This window comes from Sus scrofa, chromosome 16 (assembly GCF_000003025.6).
Source record: "Sus scrofa isolate TJ Tabasco breed Duroc chromosome 16, Sscrofa11.1, whole genome shotgun sequence".
Taxonomy (NCBI): Eukaryota; Metazoa; Chordata; class Mammalia; order Artiodactyla; family Suidae; genus Sus; species Sus scrofa.
The window spans coordinates 70,808,307-70,828,733 of record NC_010458.4 but is presented as its reverse complement, the minus strand read 5'-3'; the positions used below and the strand labels follow the sequence as shown (position 1 = coordinate 70,828,733).

General features: G+C 41.2%; 1 pseudogene; it reads right to left on the bottom strand.

The window, feature by feature from the left end:
* Nucleotides 350–981, bottom strand: LOC100512992 (annotated as a pseudogene).

The following is a 20,427-nucleotide window of genomic DNA, read 5'->3' as shown; positions in this document are numbered from 1 at the left end:
AGAAACAACTTAAGGCCCTCCTGCCCCCATCCTGGACCTGGGCCTTATCTTTGGGATGTGTCACCCCCACCCATTGTTCTGGGACCTTGTGGCGGCCGGGGGGGCTCTCCACCCTGGGCCCTTCTGAAGTCAGTTCCTAAAGGGAGAGGAGTCTGGCAGGGAGCCCCCGATGGTGAAGAGCCCCCCTCCCAGCCATGCTGGGATCAATAAATACAGTGTGACATTAGCAGGGGTTGGGGTGAGGGCACTGGTCAGCTGGCAGCAGGGAGCAGAGTCTGCGGGCCCAGCCTCCTCCTCCTTGTCCCGCCCCACCGCATCCTGGAGGCTTGGCTGGGGCTGTCCACATCCCTCAGTCCGTGCACAGGATGATGTGGATACCGGAATCCGTGAACATGGGCCTGCTCATTCCGCCCCCACCCCCGCCCCTGTCTACAGTGCAAAGGAGGCATCTTCAAATGGCTTCTGCATCTGACCTCTGCTGAAGGCCACCCAGGTCTCCCCTGGCCTTGGCAGAGCTGCATTCACTGAACTGTAAGGCCAGAGATTCAAAGTCCTCCTCTCCCGACTTAATCTTTTGGATGTAGCCTTTGATCAGCTCTTCTCCTGCTGCCAGGAGGACGCCGCCGTGACAGGCTGTGCTGGATCAGCAGGTGCAAGCAGCAGACCCCAGTGGGCTCCCTTTGTCCGTTTTTGCAGTTGCCACTTGGCTGCTCCCACTGGCTGGTGTTAGTGATGTGATCGAAGTGGTACACCTGGCCTGAGCCGCAGTTCATGCGCTTCTCCCACCTGGGCGGCAGTGACTCTCCCTCCATCTTCCCTTCTGCCTCAGCTCATTGTTAATTAATAGATGGAAATACTGACACATTTGATTCTGCCCTGTCATTATTCTCTTTGGACCCAACATGAGCAAGATGTTTTGTTTATATTTATAATTCTACAGCCTTGGATGAGGCCCATGCCACTTATGAAGTCTTTCATGTTTGTCATGCAGCAGCTTGAATGAGAGATCTTTCTCAGAAACCTCATTCAGCTAATAGGTTTGGAGCACCTGCAGTATTACCACTAGAGATCAGCTAGAACAAGATAGATACAAACTCTGTCCTCATGTTGCTTAAGTTTTACATTCTTTTTTTTTTTTTTTTGGCTATTTCTTTGGGCCGCTCCCGCAGCATATGGAGGTTCCCAGGCTAGGGGTCGAATCGGAGCTGTAGCCACTGGCCTACGCCAGAGCCACAGCAACGCGGGATCTGAAGCCGTGTCTGCAACCTACACCACAGCTCACGGCAATGCCGGATCTTCAACCCACTGAGCAAGGGCAGGGACCGAACCCGCAACCTCATGGTTCCTAGTCGGATTCGTTAACCACTGCGCCACGACGGGAACTCCAAGTTTTACATCCTATTAGCGAGGTGCTGTTCTAAGCACTTTGAGTGGAATGTTAACCAAGATCGACAGGGTCCCTGTTCCCGTGGAGACAGATGATACAAAAATAAAAATATATTAAGTTCTGTAGAGAGAAAGAAACAGAGTGATGCAGTAGAGAGCACCATAGATGGTATGGTCAGAAAAGGCCACCTCTGAGGGTGTGACCTTTAAGCGGAAGCTCGAAAGGCAAGAAAGAGTAAGCCATGAATAGTTTTAAGACAATGAAAACAAAAGGTCAGAGTAGCTGGTGCCGTATGAGCCAATGGAAAAAGATGAGATTGTAGGTGAAAATTGTCTAGGATGTTGTAGCTTGTTGATTCTTAGTGCATCAGAAGTTTCATTTTAAGCTGTAAAGTGATAGGTTTAATATGTGTTTTAAAAAGATCAGTAGCTTATTCTGGCTGTTTGAGGACAATGGATTATAGGACTGAAATGATAGCAAGCTCAGGGAGACATACTAGGAGGTATTTCAGTAGTACAGACAAGGATGGTAGAGATTGGGACTGTGGCATTAGTAGTGGAGATGGAGAAAAGAGGAAGAATTCAAGGCAGAGGCCATACTTAGTGGAAAATTGTGTGTTGGAAATAGGGGGGGAGGGATTTTTGCCACTCCATTTTAATATGCTTAGTCATCTGTCTCTTCATGGATTGTAAGCTTCTTGAGGTCAGAACCTTGTTCCTTAAATATTCCTTGTACTTAGCACAATCTTTGGTATGATGGTTGAATGCTGAATGAAAGAATAAATGGATGCATATACATATACAAGAATATAAGTAGCGACCAATTATCTTAAATGTAGATATTCTCTTATATTTTAAACATCTTAATTTGTATTTGATGTGTAGATTTTTGTTTACTTTTCACAACTGAGTTTTAATAACATGAGAGCAGCAAGATGACATTTCTTTTAAAGCTAAATATCCCATGACTGTCTAGTAGTGATTTAAAAGCCCCAAACAGTGGAAACTTTTCTTCACCAAGGCAGAGATTCTGTGAACTTCATCTTACATCTGCCTTTTGCCTTGATAAAGTCTGTTTTCCTCAGCAGCTTTGCTTTAGGACACAGGTCATTTGTAATTGACTAAAATTGATTTCTCATTGAGAAATGAAGGAGAGGTAATTAAGACGAAATCCAAGCTGCAAGTTCCATCAAGTCAGACTTTCTGCAAGGACTCCTCAGCTTAGGGAGCTAGGCTCATTGAGCAAGGACTGGTATGGGTGGAGCAAGATTTAAATTGGAGCTGTTTTTTCATAGCCTTTGGAAAGTTGCTGATTCATCTCCTAACCAGGCCAGATCAAAGCCAAAACTGAAGAAGTTTTCTCAGGCATTTGCTCTAGGAGAGGAATGGGAGTTTGGCCTTCCACACAGAAATAAACTGGAATGTAGGTTGTATCATCTCATTGGGACTACAGAGACCCTACTGACTGCTGTGGCCTGCCAGAAAGCTTGAAATGCCTATTTCTTCCTCATGTTAAAGCATCAAAGATTTCCTTGCAGATGCTAATGTTATGATGAAGTTGGACAAGATGATCTATTGTCCATGCCAAAGCTGATATTTTAGGATGTTACAGTTCTTGATCCCTGAATAGAAATCCATGGAATTGTAGGCAGGGATAGCCAGGCATAAGCTAATAGATCCATTCCAAGGTCTTTCAATCGCAGCCATGGTTCTTCTGCTGTCATGATCCTGAAACGGTGGCTGTAGCCAGAGGAAGAAACTTGATCATCCTGAGATATTGGAGCTGATAGCATGCTGGAGATCACCAAGTTTATTTATTTACTTTTTTAAAGAATTTTATTTTAAAATTGTATAATTTGTAAAGGTTACTTTCCATTTATAGTTGTTATGATATATTGGCTATATTCCCTGTGTTGTACAATACATCCTTGCCTATCTTATACCTAATAGTTTGTGCCTCACTCCGCCATTCCTGTGACCCCATCTTACTCCCCAGTGGTAACCACTAATATCTGTGAGTCTGCTTTTTTTTTTTTTTTGCTTTTTGGGTCTGCAGCCACAGCATATAGAAATTCCCAGGCTAGAAGCCATAGCTGCCAGCCTACACCACAGCCACAGCAATGCAAGATCTGAGCCACATCTGTAACCTACATCGCAGCTCACTGCAACGCCGGATCCTTAACCCGCTGAGTGCAGCCAGGGATCGAACCTGTGTCCTCATGAATACTAGTCAGGTTCATTACTACTGAGCCATAATGGGAACTCCTGCTTCTTTTTGTCATATTCACTAGATCGTTGTATATATATATTTTTGATTCCACATATAAGTGATGCACAGTATTTGTCTTTCTCTTTTGTCTTAGTTCACTTAGTATAATATACTCCAATTCATCCATGTTGCTGTAAATGACAAAATTTTACTCATATGTATATATATACTGTACTCAGTATATGTATATACTGGCATCTTCTTTATCCATCATCTGTTGATGGACACCGGGGTTGCTTCCATATCTTTGCTATTGTGAATAGTGCTGCTATGAACAGACCAAATATCAGTAATGAATTTGAATCAATAATTTAAAAACTCCCAGTAAATAAAAGTCCAGAATCAGATGGCTTCACAGGATAATTCTCCCAAACATTTAGGAAAGAGTTAACACCTATCCTTCTGAAACTCTTACAAAAAATTTGTGGGAAAGAACATTTCCAAACTCATTCTATGAGTCTAGCATCACCCTGATACCAAAACCAGACAAATATATCACAAAAGGCTTATTCTTTATGTGTCCATTCATTCCAGCATTCATTCACAAAGTATCTCAACTCTTCATATGGGAAACTTTAGCCCTAGAGAAAGAAAAGGACTTGACTGAAGTTAGACATTTGGTGGCAGATCTGAGCTGAGACAGGAACTAGGTAGCTTAAGTCTGTCTCCCCTTCTCCACACTTACACTAAGCCAAGAATATCCCTTTAATTTACACTTTTATCATGATGTAACCACCTTTCTAGTCTAAGAACTAGTTAATGTCAATACCGCATTAATGAAAAAGAAGCCAGTTTCTAGTCCCCCATCACTGGCTTCATGGGAGTTTGGAGAACTGGAAATAAATCACCTTTATTTCCATCTAGTGGGTTCAGGAACATCGGAGTAAGACGTGGTTGAGGCTTGTGAATTCAAATTGAGATGGATTCTCTGGAACTGGGAAGAAAGACTTTGCTAAGGCAGTCATCATCATATATCTAATTTTAGGACTATCCCTCCTCCAAAGCTTTTTAGAGGAATTTCAAGCTAAATGAGAAGCGCAGGCCAAATTAGGAAATACAAAGACTTGTGGTTTTCTATTACCTACTAAAACAAGTCTAAGGAAGAGTTTCCTGGTACATATCTTAAGTTAATTTCATTGAGCTAACAGATGGAAATGATATAGAATTAACAAATAATTAAACATGTAAGTGCTGATTCTAATTAATTTGTGTGAGAATGAAAAATAATTTTCTCTAAGGTTTCTTAAACATTTCCTCTGAATATGTTAAAATACTAATTTGTTTAATAAGGGAGTCATATTGGCTTAGGTTAAATTGCAGTCAGAATGATTCCATTCCCACACTTCCCAGCTATGTAGCCCTAGGAAATTTTTTCAATATTGTGGAACCTTGGTTTTCTCAATAGTAAAACGGGTGCAATAATGTTAATTTTGTAGGATTATTGTAGCATTTTATTCCAGCAATACATATCAAGAGTTTACCATATCTCTCACAAAGGTATAAACTAATTCTCAATGAATTATATTGCTCATATTATTACTTATTAATTATATTACTTATTAATATATATTATATTACTTATTAATTATATTACATATATTACTCTCAATGAATTATTACTATTGTATTTGTTAATACGTATATTAGATTTTTCAAATATCGGCTTCCTACTTTTCCAATTTCAAATTTTATATTAGCACAAGTTGACAAAAGCTAAATAAGTAAAAAACGCTATAAATATTGATGAGCCTGTTGACCTTAGCAGACCCAAATCTGACTCTCTAAGGGGGAGATTGGACACTCATTCCCAGAAACGCCTCCATGAACTTTGAATTATTTAAAACCACCCACTTGAAAGGACATGAGTCCTGCACTGACATCTTAGGCCATTATTTTGATATATGGTTTCTTCTGAAGCTCCATCTCCGTATAACCTGTGTCTCAGCCAGGCTGCAGGCTAGTCACACTCTCGCTCTATTGACTTGCCAAGAGGAATTATTTATTTGGCACCAATAATATGCTCTGTACTGTATGGCCCTTGGTTATAATAATAGCTTGGGTTTATTTGGTATCTTTCCTCCAAAGAGTTGAGAGGACGTTCAGATACACAGGGAAGGGTAAGTGGCCGTATTGCTCCTCCTAACTTAGAGCACTGGGTCTCTTACAAACCACTTTGGGATGATGGTAATGTTGAGATGCATGTTGGGGAAAATGGCAGTGGCAGTGGAGATGAAGAAGAATAGAGGAAGAGGAAGGAAGGAGGAAACTGAGAAGAGGAACAGGGAAAAGACAAAATCAAAGAGTTCTAATTTCTTTGCTGTAGGAAACAGGAAGCATCGCTATTTTACAGGAAGCCTGCAGAGTGAAAGATCCCTCAAAAATATGTCACTCTTATTTCATTTGGGAGTCATATCCGTATCCTGGCATTCAAAGATTGAATTCACTCAACAAATGTAACTTTCTCTCTTTTGTCCTCAATCTTGCCTGAATTAGACTCTCAGAGCCTAGAACCTCCTCTTACAAGGAAAACATGAATTAAAATGCATTCCAAAATAACTCATTATAATCTCTGATGATAAAGTCTCAGCTTTGGAAAGGATGAAAGTGGATGGTACCAATCTCGTTATCTCCCCAAACAGTAATCCTTTCTCAAATAAAAGAGATAGTTCTTATCAAGCAGCTTTGGTTATGGAAAGCTCAGTACCTCACAAGGTAAACCATCCCAGTGTTGAGAAGATCTGGCTGTAAGAAAGGTCTTTGTTATGTTAACTGGAAATCTGTTTGCTTTCCTTTCGTTGTTGGTAATATGCAGAACTTGTTAGCCATTGTTCTACATGATGCATATATATAATTTCCAAGCTTCCCTGTAATTTAGAAGGGTAGATATTATTCTCACTTCTTTAAATAGTAGAAAAGACTCAAGGGAGTTAAATGGCTAGTCCAAGCTCACTTAGTAGGTGCTGGAGCCATATTCAAAGCCAGATATGTTTGATTCTGTAACTTATTATCTTTCTGCTTAACTGATGGTATTCTCTTCCATTTTCGCTGTCAAAACCACACTTGCTTATACAGTTACCTTATATCCCAGTGCGTCTATGCAACCTTTTTTGAATATAGCTTTGGGTGTTGAGTTTTCTATTACAAGCGTTATAGCAATTTTGTCCTATAGAATTCTTTTTTTTTTTTTTTTTTTTTTGTCTTTTGTCTTTTGTCTTTTTTTTTTTTTTTGTTGTTGTTGTTGTTGCTATTTCTTGGGCCGCTCCCATGGCATATGCAGGTTCCCAGGCTAGGGGTTGAATCGGAGCTGTAGCCACCGGCCTACGCCAGAGCCACAGCAACGCGGGATCCGAGCCGTATCTGCAACCTACACCACAGCTCACGGCAACGCCGGATCGTTAACCCACTGAGCAAGGGCAGGGACCGAACCTGCAACCTCATGGTTCCTAGTCGGATTCGTTAACCACTGTGCCACGATGGGAACTCCAGTCCTATAGAATTCTTAAAGCAATTACTCCATAAGATCAGGCATCATGAAACCTCTTGTACTGGGAACTTAAAACTTTATTTAAATATTCTTTGATTATTTAGAATCATGGTATACCAGAGGTTCGAGGTATATAAGGGGTAATAAAAATGACAATGGTTGGTAGGGGTATGAGTATTTACTGTGAACCACGCATTACTCTAAGTGATTTACTTGCATTCATTCCATTAAACCTTGTGAAGTATACACATAAATTATTTTCATTTCACAAATGGAGAAATGGAAATACAAAGAAATTTATTAATTTTTCTATGATTAATAGCTATAGGTTCAGTCAGTTAAATACAAAAGGCTTTGAAATGGAAAGTTTTTTTTTTTTAAATCATATTTGTCAGCCAAACCTGGTGTGACTTGAACTGATTTTGTGGTAAAGCCTGACCTGACCTGACATCACACTATTTATAATTATTTATGTCACTTAATGTTAATATTCACATGTTTTGCTACAGAAATATTTATGTGCTTAATTATTGAATACTACTCCAGACTTTGCTCAGGATAGGAGTATATCATGTAATATTTGTATGTGACTTTCCTAACTCTCCCCAGCCCCCATATTGGAAAATCATCTGGTTCCAAAGGCTTTTGGAAAAAAGGAATTAGATTTGTGCTTAGCAGTAGAACATGATTTCAAGCCAAGCTATTATATACTAGAACCTGGATTCATAATAACAATAATGTTTCTAATCCTTCCACCTAAAATATAAGAAAGCCAAGAGTCAGAGAACAGTGACTTGACCAATATTATACAGTGGTAAAGTACGTGTTTTTCATATATTAGCAATCTTTCAAACGGGATGCGATGCTTTATCTGTGTTCATGTTGTCCCTCAGCTGAACTCCTAACTCTTTGAGGATGTAGGCAGTACCTGAGATGCAGGCATTTTGCTCCTGGGCCTACCATGGCACAGTGGTTAAGAGAACCCAGGCTTTGTGGTCAGAGGACCTGCGCTTGAGTCACAGCTCCATCACCTAAAGGCCAATACGTGGCTATGGGTCATCTCCCTAAGCATAAAACCCAGGGAGGACAACACTAGGGAATGATGGGGATGGAAGGGAATAACGGGGTATAGAACATGGTAAAGAAGGAAGTTCAGACAAATGGAACTTCTTCCTCTTAATGAGCTTTTGACGACTGAGTTTAACGTAATAGACTCTGGCATTCCCTTTCCTGGTTCCTTCAACCTCTGTGCTATAGTCCCTGGGTCTCACCTTTTCACTGCAGCGGGAAAGACAAGCCCTTCTGAAGCTCTTCATTTTGTTGCCATGTGTGACCCTCATTCAGCGAGGCAAACGTGGGAGTGAAAATGATTTATATTCTGTTCTGAAAAATATGAAGTTTGGAACTTGAGAAACATCATTGTTGGGCTGTATAGATAGAGAAAAGTCTGCAAAGAAAAAGCGTTTATAATTAGTTTATAGAGAATGAATATTTATCCTTGACGAACTCTGTCACTATCCAGTTATTTTCAAAAAAGAAATGATATTCATGTCGGCTAACACTTGCCTAGTTTTTTAAGTAGGCCATATCAAGATTGATTTACGCTTATCAGCGGGGCTTTTGCTTTCCAGTAGATAGCAGGCACTCAGTCTAAACCAAGGGTTTGGCTTAACCAAAATGGTGAACACCGGTTGGAAGATTTCCTGCATGAGACTCACCATGGAAGCTTTGAAAAGTATAGATTCTTCACCCCACCCCCAGAGATTCTGTGTTCAGTAGTTCTGCTAGGACCTAGACTTTTGTATTTTATGTTCCCAAGTGGTTTTGATATGTAATCAGGTTCCCAAATGACTTCTCTAAGCAAAATATTGGTCTAGAAATGGAAACTCAGTTATTTAACTTGTTATAGGACTTCATTCAAGTCTTTTGCCAGCTCTAGTTCCCAGGTTTCTCTTTTGTGAAATGAAAGGTTAGTTAGCTTATCTCTAAGTTTCTCCTGGTGCTGTCATTTTGTGATTTTATTTCTGAGAGCAAAGTCATTGCAATACATGGCTCTAGGCTGCTTGGAAGGATAGTTTGTTGTTATTGTTTGCCAGGACAGGCATTGTGCTATATAACACAAGATGTAGCAAACTGTGAGTGTTGATAACAACGAGAACAGCAATCCAGAGAGCCCTTTAAAAAATATTGTGTTAAAAAACACATAATGTGAGATCCACCCTCTTAAAAAACTTGAGAGTGAGTAGAACAGGATTGTTAACTGCAATCATAGTGCCGTACAGGAAATCTCCAGGACTTTCCCCTCTGTGTGACTGAAGCTCTCTACGCACTGAACAGCAACTCCCCATGTCTCTCTCCCTTCTCCCATCCACTGGGAACCACCCTACTTTCTGCTCTGATGAGTTTGACTATTTTACACACCTCGTATGAGTGAAATCCTGTAGCATGTGTTTTTTTGTGACTGTGTTATTTCAGTTAGCATAATGTCCTCAAGGTCCGTCCTCACTGTAGCATGTGGCAGGGGTTCGTTCCTTTGTATTGCGTCGTGCCTGCATACCACATTTTCTCTACCCATTCATCTCTTGATGGATATTTGGGTTGTTTTTACCTTTCAACTGTGAATGAAGCTGCAATAAACGTGGAGAGATAGATCAAGATCCTGATTTCAGTTCTTTTGGATAAATATTCAGAAGTGGGATTGCTGGATCCTATGGTAGCTCTATTTTTAATTTTCTGAGAAGCATCCACACTGTTTTCTATAGTGGCTACAGCATTTTGCATTCCTACCAATAGTGCACAGGTGTTCCAATTTCTCCACATACTCACCCAAAGTGGTTATTTTCTGTTTTTTTTTTTTTTTTAATAACAGCCATTCTAACAGGTATGATATGATACCTTATTGTGGTTTTGACTTGATTATCCCTCGTGATTAACGATGTTGAGAATTTTTTCATGTGCCTCTTGGCCACTTGTATATTTTCTTTGAAGAAATACCTTTTCCTTTGCTCATTTTTAATTGGGTTATTTGTTTTTCATTCTTGAATTGTAGGAGTTCTTCATACAATTTGGATATTAACCCCCTTTTGGTATATGATTTACAAGTATTTTCTCCCATTCCATAGGCTGCCTTTGAAGGATCCATGATTTCAGTGCAAGAAAACTTAGATTTTTTTTTTTCTTCATTTTCTCTTTAAAGCATTGTGGATCATAGTCGAGTCCTTAACTTTTGTTGGCTCAGTCTCCATATCCACCAAAATGAATAATAACACCATTCTGAAATAATTCTTTGTCTTATGCGCATCAGATGACTTAATATTTATTAAGATGCTCTTCGTCGTTCACTTAAATTATCTGCATTTTACATACCATCATCAAAATCCAACTCACATGTAGTATGAGTTTATAGAGCACTTGTTTCTCTTAGATTTCTCTCTAACAAGAGTCATAGAGATCTTCCTGCAATCTCTATTATGTCTAGGAAACATGTTTGTATTTGACTTTTGAAATCCCTGATCATCTGTCTCTCCAACTATTCATCTAGGCATTCAGTTACCCAGTTAAGAATATTTAACTTCTCATAATTATTATGTTCATAATAATTATAATGATATTTAGAATAATTATTATAACATATGGTATCATACATGAACATGGAACTTTACAGTTTACAAAGCACTTTTGCATATATATCATAGAAGTCCTGAGAGACAGTTGCTTTTTTGCTATTATACAGCTCTTTACTGAAGGTGACCCACTTGGCCAAAATTTTAGCTACAGCTAAAATTGTTTTTTGCTAATGAGAAACAAGAATGGCTGTCTTAAAAAAGTTGGTTATCTCTTTAACACATTGACCACAAAACCTTTACCATGTTAATATCATCAAGCTAGTTAAAGGAAGTGTTTAATTACTTAGTAGATAACTGAGGCCCAAAGAAAATCCATGACTTGACTAAAATTAAATAGAAACGTAACTGCAGGGGAAGATCTCCAGTCTGAGTTACTGGATTTGGTACCTCTCTCCAGACCCTGAACGCCTGTACTCCTGACGAATTCCCATATCCTTCTTCACAAGGCACCCCTATTTGCCTCATCCCAGAGAGCTACCACCCTTGGCTCCTTGCCACCCCCTTCTCTGCAGTGCCTCAGATGAAATAAACCGTGTCACTCTTCTCCATGTCCTAACCCCATTCTGTCATTCTGCCTGCATGCTGGTGTAATATACTTTTGGCTGGGGGAAGGACATTTGCAAACTGCCAGTCCAGAGATAGTCTGACGGGGGTTGGAGTGATACACTGGCCATATTTCAGGGGGAGAAACTGGTCTCTGGGAGGAGGGCGTGGGGGCCGTCTCTTCTACCGTCTCTGTACTGAGAAAGGTCATCTTGTTTCCTGTTCCAGTTTTCCTAGATTCATTTTGTAATGGGATATATATATGTGTGTGTGTGTGTGTGTGTTTTGTATACATTCACAGATACAAGAATCACAATGTAATGAAGAGACACTGGAGTTCTGAGCTCAGCCTTATCATTTTACAGACTGGCAAATTGAGGCTTAATGATTCTGAATGATCTTGCCAAGGAGAATTGTAATAATACACATAAAGCAGTGGCAGAGCCAGCTCAGAACTTAGAGAAGCCTTGCCTGACTCTGCATAGAAAAAGTAAATCTACCAAACATTTCCAAAGCAACTGGTGTGTCTCCTTCACAGCACCTGCAAAAATTGAAACTACGTATTATTTGCATTTTGTTTATTGTCTTTCTCCTCCAGTAGCCTGGGGAGGAACTCGGTTTGTCTTGATCACTATACTATCCTCAGTGTTTCTCACGATGTCCAGCACACAGTGAGTTCTTAGGAAATATTTGTTGACTGAATGAACAAACAGATGAATATACTAATAATAAATTAATAAACAAGCTAGAAGAGAGTCTGAGTTTTTAAGATTCTGGAGTAGTAGTCCTCCCTTGGAGCAACCTGTGTTTCCATATTTTGTAGCTTGGAATATATTTTATATTGAATGATGGCATAAATGTATTTTTCATTCATTTTGTGTGCAAAGGCAAAAGGTCCCTTTGCTTTCAGGATGAAAAATACAGAATTATTTAAAGTGATATACTGTATTCAGGACTGGAACAGAACCAAGGGTTGGCTCAAAGCTGGAGACAGGATCTGATAGCACAGCTGACTGACCAGCTAAGGCTAATTGTCCCCAAGGATTTTTTTCCTATGCTCCATCCCCACTCGGTCCTGTCTTCACCTTCTATCGCTTACTGCCCTCTTCATCTCACTCTCCCCCCACCCAATTAGACAGACTTGGCCAATTTTCCACACGAAGGGAAGGGAGGACAGATTCCCAGAGCTTGGCTTTACTTTGCCACTGGGGGTGGCCTGTGAATTAATGTTTGCCCAGCTGCTTGCGTCAGCTGAATCCTTTTTAGGACATACAGTTACACCTATCTCCTTATCTCTGCCCTCATTCCCAGATGTTTGTGGTCAAAGGCCTGGTGACACTCTTCCCGTTTTGGTCTCTGCTGGGTCAACAGGTGGAGAACAGGAGGATCACTCTGTTGCATGATTTAGTCTAGATGGGCTTCTTGAAGTAAAGGTCTTAGGGGTGTTTAGATAGCTTGCAAGGGATTGTCTGTCCATCAACCAAATTTTGTCTTTTCATCTTCTTGCCTAAATCAGGGGCCAATAAATTTTACTGTCTGGTTTTGATTCTGGCTTCTCTGAACTGTGCGGCCACACTAGCCCTTACCTCCAAGGTACTGTCTCAATTTAAGCACACTAGCCCTTACCTCCAAGGGTACTTCTCAATTAGAAACCATAGTTAATATCAGTTTGACATGATGTCCTGTTTATGACCCAAATCTAGTTCTAGTTAGAAAAGTTAACAGATCAAGAAAGGAACTTAGGCTTCATGTGCCTTGCTATCTTAGACAGCAAATGGAGGTCCAGAGAGAAAAATGACTTTTCCGAGGCCCCATAGCAAATTCTCCTCTCATTATTCCAAATTGTGATCTTCAAAGCCAGCTACAAAAGTAATAAATTGTTTGTAACAGACAGGCATTTGGGAATGTGGGTGAGAGTCAGCTAGGAGGCTTGATAACTGTATCCTCTTTCACTTAGTTTTGGGTAGGGACCAGGAGCACCCACTTTAAATCCCCTGCCCAGGTTCTGTTGTCTGAGGACCACACTTGTGCTGGACCCTGAGGCCACCCTGATTGGTAAAGTAGGTACAACCAGGCAGAAAAATGACTATTGATATGGCCCTAGGTGATTAAAAAGAAGGAGATAAAAAGAGGATGGAGAAGGTGATGGTAGTTGTGATGGAAGTGGGGGAGGATGCATTAGTGGTACATTTTAACAGGGGTCTTGATCACAAGCAGCAGAAACCTACTCAAGCAGCTGGTTTTAGTTTTTTAGAGCTGCCATAATAAAATACCACAGACTGGGTGGCTTGAACACTGGAAGTTTATTTTTCACAGTTCTGATGGCTACAAGTCCAAGATCAAAGCATCAGCACTGTTGATTTCATTCTAAGGCCCCCCTAATTGCATGTGGCCACTTTTTTGCTGCATCCTCAAGTGATCTTTCCTCTGGGTGCACACAGCCCTGGTGTCTCTTTGTGTGTCTACATTTCCTCTTGTTAAAAGGACACCAGTGAGATTGGATTAGGGCCCACCCTGACAGCCCCGCTTAACTGAATCACTTCTTTAAAGACCTTATCTCTAAATACAGTTGTATGCTGAAGTCCTGAGATTAGAACTTCAAGATGCGAATTTTGAGGGGACGTAATTCAGCCCCTAACACTGCCCTTGGCTCATGGAAGTGATAGGGCACTGAGAGGCCAGGCTGAGTAATGGGTGAAATCCAAGCAGTCAAAGTGAAGAGGATGAGGTAGTTGGACCCAGGGACTGGAGAGCAGTCTAATCTAGCCTGGAGAACTTAAGATTTTATATTCTTCATTTCCCCTTCCTGGGGTCACAGGTATACTTTCAGTCCTACTGTTTTGTCCATGAGATGTGATAGAATAAATGTAAGACTTTCATCCAAGTTCAAAAACATCAGCTGCCCAGGTACAGGTTGAAGACATGATTTAGCAGTAGTGAATGAAAAATCGTTATTGTTTTTTAACTTTTCCTGAGGCAGCCATGAATACAGTATAAGGGCATATATGGAGAAATCTTGATTTAAGTTTCTGCCTCTACTTTTTAATGGAGATGCAGGCCAACAGGAAAAAGCAACCAAAAATTCAAAACAGATCATATAATAATAGACACTCAAATGTATCAACTGTAAGGCAGACACTGTTTAAGGACTTTCTATATATATTAACTATTTAATCTTATGCAATGCTGTGAGGTAACCACTGCTATTATATTCATGCCCAGATAAGGAATTTGGTGCAAATGGGTTAAAGGAACTTTCCCAGGATCACCCAGCTAGTGAGTAGTAGGCTTGCGCGTTGAATCCAGGCAGTCTGACTTTAGAGTTCTGTACTGTGCGATCTTGCAATGAAGAATGCAGAAAATGGGAGATTTTTACTGAACCATCAGTTTTCAGATGTGCTACAAGTTACCATATGGAAACATCTTCTATATGAGGCAACAGAGTAGATCTAGAATCGACTCTGGCTGGTTGGGGAGCTGTATGGTCAAGCAGTTCCCAACCCAATTGTATAAAGAACTTTGAAAGAATTCAACAAGGATTGGGCTATTGTAGCAGATTGAGTTGATTTCTTAGACCTAATCACCATTTCCCCCTTTTCTTTGCTTACAGGGGGCGGTGAGTCCAATTCTAAGACCTGATTCACAATTGGTCAAGGCCAGCCGGGGCAGTCCTCTGCACTTCTGCCAATGATAGGTATAGGGATGGGCATGGGATCCTTTTCTGACCAATACTAGGGAAGTCTTCTGGGACCTTGGGAAGATTTTCCATTTATTAAAAGGGAGAGATGCATGAGGAGAAAGCTCTGCTGTCACCACTTCTCTTGTTTTAATGGTAACAGAGGAGATAAAGATCATTGAGCCAATGAGGAAAATCATCACTGATTTCACACAAGATGGAAAGACCTTGGAATTTGGCGACTCTCTTGGGAAGACGACCAACTCTGGTGCCATTTCTCCTGCACATTTCTTGTTCAATGAGTTGGTAAAGTTTGTGTGGGTAAATGTGCTGTGGCTTGTGGCTCTCATTGTCCTGATACAGCTGCCTTGGAAGATAATGGGTTCAGTGTCCTTGGAGGTATGCAAGCAGAACCTGGAGGGCCACTCATCAGGAATATAATAGCAAGGGCTCAGGCTTTTGATGGGGATTTACTGGAGGACAATTAAGGTCACTTCTAGTTGTAATAGTCTATGATTATCTTCATGCCCCTATCCAACCTCAGGTCAAGTCACTCTGCATGGCTCCCTATGTCTGCGTATATTGAGCCAGGCTGGCAGCCATGGTTGACATTCTCTATGAGTCACTTGTAGTGTCAGGCCCTTGTAAAAAGGCAAAGGCTGTGATGTCATAGTTCCTCCAATGACACAGCAGCATCAGGGGACAGCCAGAAATAGACATGTGGAAGCCCTTGCCACCGGCGTTGTCTTGTACTCTGACACAAGTCACATTTCTCTTAGCTCAGACACCAGGCTGCTGGAGAATTGGAGAACCAAAATAGACTGGACGTCTAGTCACCCTTCTAGAATTCCCCATCTGCCCTGGCAAGGTTCTGGGGACACCCAAGGTGAAACTCATCCATCAGAACATTAAGAAAGTGACAGAGATTTAGCTGGGCTCTTGTTCCTTATCACAGTGGGAGACCCACAAAAGAAGACCCTGATGAGTCAGCTTTGTCCTCAGCACATTCCTGAGATCTGAGATTGGGAAGCATTGGAGACTGCAGTCTGCTTCATCTCTCTGGCATCCTGGGGCTGCAGGCTGTTGTGGTGGCTGCTGAACATAGCAGCCAAAGCCTTGAGAACCATGCCAGACATCTGATGGAATGTAAAGGAGCAGGAGACTTCTGCTTGGAAATAATTTTTATGTAATATCGATTATCCTGGCAGCAGATCATATTTGTTGGAATTTTAGGGAATCAGTAGAAAATATTTACCTTTTTCTCTAAGTCTAAGCCAACTCAGAGGTGGATGTGAGAATCAGGACAATGGATATCAAAGTGTCAGGTCTATTACTGATGCAAGTTAGGTTGGAGAATTTGGCTTAAGGATGAGGTACCAATGGATATTGTAATACTGCATCCCAGCAAAGAACATTCTCAGACCAGGAGGGAATGGGCAGTCACAGGCCTCCCGTTAGAAAGTGGGAATCTCCTTTGTTGAGCCTAATGCATGGCTAAGAACAGACGCCAAATTACCCTTCCAAATGCACACTCTGATAAATCTCCTCTCCCTTGGGAAGTGTGAGTAAAAGTGGGAAGAGAGGCCAGGAATATTAGTTTAGCTGAGGTTCCTGCATGTGGAACCAAACATGATGAGTGAGGAATGAGAAGCTGAAAGTGTTACATGAGATCATGGGCATTCAAATGTTTTGTAACTGGCAGCCCTGGGGCCCAGAAGTGCCTCTGGGAGTAGGGAGTTTGGGGTTCCATTCCTGCCTTCCCTGAGAACTTTCTCAATGATGTGGTCCAGCCTCTTGACTCACAATACCTCAGTTTTGCCACCTGTAAAATGAGAGCACCAGTCCTTGACTTAACTAACCTCTCAGAGGTTAGTTATTATACTTAAAGGGGAAAAAAAATAGGACAGTAGTTTCTTTATGTTCTACAGATATTCAGGAAGATGGGGACTGTTCTTTTTTATGAGATGTGGTATTGAGGACAGTGATTGTTTTGGGCAATAAAATGATTTTTTAGACTCATAAATTCATTTATCTGAAGAGTTTAAAGGTTAGTAAATTTGGTTTAGCATCTCAGCAATTTTATTATTGAAAATAAAACACTAAAAGAGAAATCTGCAGCTAATGCAAATAATTCAACTCAGAAGCATAAACAAATATCAGCTGTACTCAGCCTATGTGCTAAGAGGCTAAGGGTCATAAAATAGCATATAGAGCTTACTGTGTGACTCCTACTATTCTAAATGCTTTAAATGTATTCATTTATTTAATGTTCCCAATATCCCTGTGAACAGGCATATTATTATCTCTGTTTAACAGGTGCGGAATGGGGGAAATAGAGGCTCAGAGAGGTAAAGTGGCATGCCCAGGATCTCAGAGAGTAAAGCAGCAGGACCAGGGTTTGAACCTAAGCAATGCGGCTTCAGAAACTATTGTCTTAACCACTGGAACAGGAATGGAGAAGCATGGTCCCTGCCATGCTTTTGCCGTGCTTTGCCAATGCCTTTGAAGGCATTCAAAGAGCTTGCAGCACAATTTATAGATAGGTTGAGAGCAAGAGTTCCACGGATGATAAATAAATTAGAAAGCAATACAAGATTGGTGTATTGAACTACATGTCAAATGATACTGTCTGAACTACAAGGTAAAAAGAATTCAAACCTGAACAAGATTATGGAAGTGATACGGAAGAGACGGTACCTGACCTGGGCCTTTTAGGGCAGCAGGATGGAATAGATAGGTAGAATGATAGGATGGTCCACATGGTACTTGGCCCCTCTCCTGGGCCTCATTACTGGAGAAACCACTGGCTAACAAATACCTCTAAACAGAGAAATGTATCGTACAAAGAAATGGTTCTAGACATAAACAAAGGACAATATTCCAGAGCACTTAATGATCATATGACAGTTTGTGCTTTGGTGTCTTTCTCTGTAAAATGCAGATAGTAATCCCAATTTTGCCTTCCTTTCCAAAGTCAAACTCAGTTTGAAAATCATAAAGTATTATATACGTATACAATGGTGTAATATATTTTTAACTTATTTACACTTTAATTTTTTTTTTTTTTGGTCTTTTGTCAGGGCCGCACCTGTGGCATTTGATGGTTCCCAGGCTAGGGGGTCTAATCGGAGCTGTTGCTGCCAGCCTATACCACAGCCACAGCAACACCGGATCTGAGCCACGTCTGCGGCCTACACACAGCTCATGGCAATGCTGGATCCTTAACCCACTGAGCGATGCCAGGGATCGAACCTGCAACCTCATGGTTCCTGGTCGGATTTGTTTCCGCCGCGCCATTATGGGAACTCCATAAAAAAAGAATTTGTATTTTTATCTTTTATCTTCCCAATTACAGTGGCCTTTCTCTAGTTGGCTGGAGCAGTTTCTTAACTAGAGAAAGGAAGGGTAAGAAGAGGAATGGGAGAGGAGGAATACAGCTGAAAGTAACACCCACAAACCAGGTTGTAGTCTTGAGAGGGGGTTGCCTGTTTGGCATCAAAAGCAGGTTTTGTCTAAGGGATGTCTGCCCTTGAAGGCCAGGTAGAAGAGCCTGTCCTTTTCTGGCTCCAAAGAGTAGGAAAGAAAAGGAGAGAAAAGAGAGCGGGAAGGAAGAGCAAAGAGCCAGGGTCCTCATTTTCTCATCTCTGTGCTGACTCTGGCACAGGAAGCAGGAGGCTCATCAGAGAAACTGGGACAACACTGAGAGGAGATTTGTTTCTTTGCCAATATAGGGCACAAGATGGACCTGCCAGTCGTACATGGTGTAGGTTGGTCCCAGACTAACCGAGAGTGTGTTAAGAATCTTGCTAGGGTGAGTGACGGTGGCTGGGGCAAGCTGACCCTGCAGTGAAGACTGCAAGGTAGACCCCCTCAGGTGGGGAGAATAGAGGCCCAGCCAAACCTTAGAGAGGTCTCTGCTGTCAGCAGCCTGTGGTGTTGAAGCACAGGCAGTGAGGGACACCCCCTCCCACCCCCATCTGTGCTCTTGTTGAAGAAAGAGAGCAAATGAGAAGCCATATCCTGCTAGCTTCTATTTCTGCTGTGTGGGCCTGGGGGGCAAGCAGACACCAGTTGGACAAGGGATGTGCTCTTTGGACCATAGCAGACATGAGGCCATCCTTCTACCTATATATCACCGTGGATGCTCGTAAACCACAATTGTAAACTTCTCTCTCTCTCTCCACATTTCCTTTATACCCAAAATTCTTCTTGCTGACGATGCGGGGAGAGGTTATTTGAAAGATTATTATTATTTTTTTTCATTCTAAGGAGACTGATACTCCCTAAAGTGACCATTTAAAGAAGGCAGGATTCAAACTAGAATGATCACTTTGTTCATTTTTCTACTGTTAGATGAGGGTTATAGACAAATGAAAGCTCAGTTACCAGCAAAACAATTTTCCATCTTCATCCAAGTTGAAGTATGAACAAAATTGCGTGACCCAAGTACATATAATGGTAGTGTTGTTAAACCTTCCTTACTAAAAGTAACACATCTAGGTATTGAATTTTTAAATATTTAAGCAGCATTAACCTTTGGCCAAAACAAGATAATATATGTAAAAGTTCCTGGCTCATATTAAGTGCTAGGCGCATATTAATTGTTTTAGTGTTGTTTGAGGTCAAGGTCAGGAAACAGAATAACCATGTTCCTTGTATCACAGCTTTATTTGTATGTGTAGGGCCTGAATTCCGGGCACGATGGACCCAGAACAGCATCACTGCTTTTCCTTTGTGTGAGATGTGAGGACGTGTGGTCCAGAGCAGAGATTCCCAAACCTGGTCCCGCATGAGAATCATCTGGGAAGCTTATTGAAAAATATAGATGATTTCTCCTCTGTTTCCCCTTGTGCTTATGATTCAGTATTTCTGGGGAGATGCCAAGGCATCTTTTGAACACCATTAGAAGTCTGTGCGGATTGCATTGTAAATACCAAGGGGCAATGTGGTCCATCTTCAGTTCTTTCTTTCCTTCTTTGATTGTTGTTGACTCTTACAGACTCACGTATGGGTAGACTAGAGAAAGTCTGGTTTGATTTCTTTTTTTTTTTAAGTTGTGTCTGCGTCTGACTAGCTCAGTGTATGTCCACTCCCCAAGTTCCAAAACAAAACAAATATAACGGATGATGAGATTTTTGCCAGGCTGGAAGGCATCTCCCCTTGACACCAGCAGAATACAGGCTCCATAGAAGGAGCAAAGATTAGATGTGAGGGGAAACCCTCAACTGGACAGAACTGATTTCTTGTTTTTCTCTCCTTTTCCCTGTTTCCATGTCCCAGGGGTACATTGTTTCTATCAACTCTCAAACAGGATTTTTACTGCAGCACAGACTGCATAGCAGGCAAGGTGTGTGATAGAATTCCGCTAAGAAAATCTTCTTTCTATGGGGTCCTAGCACTTCCTCCCACTTCTGCCACCACTTTTAGTGTGTTGTGGCCTTAC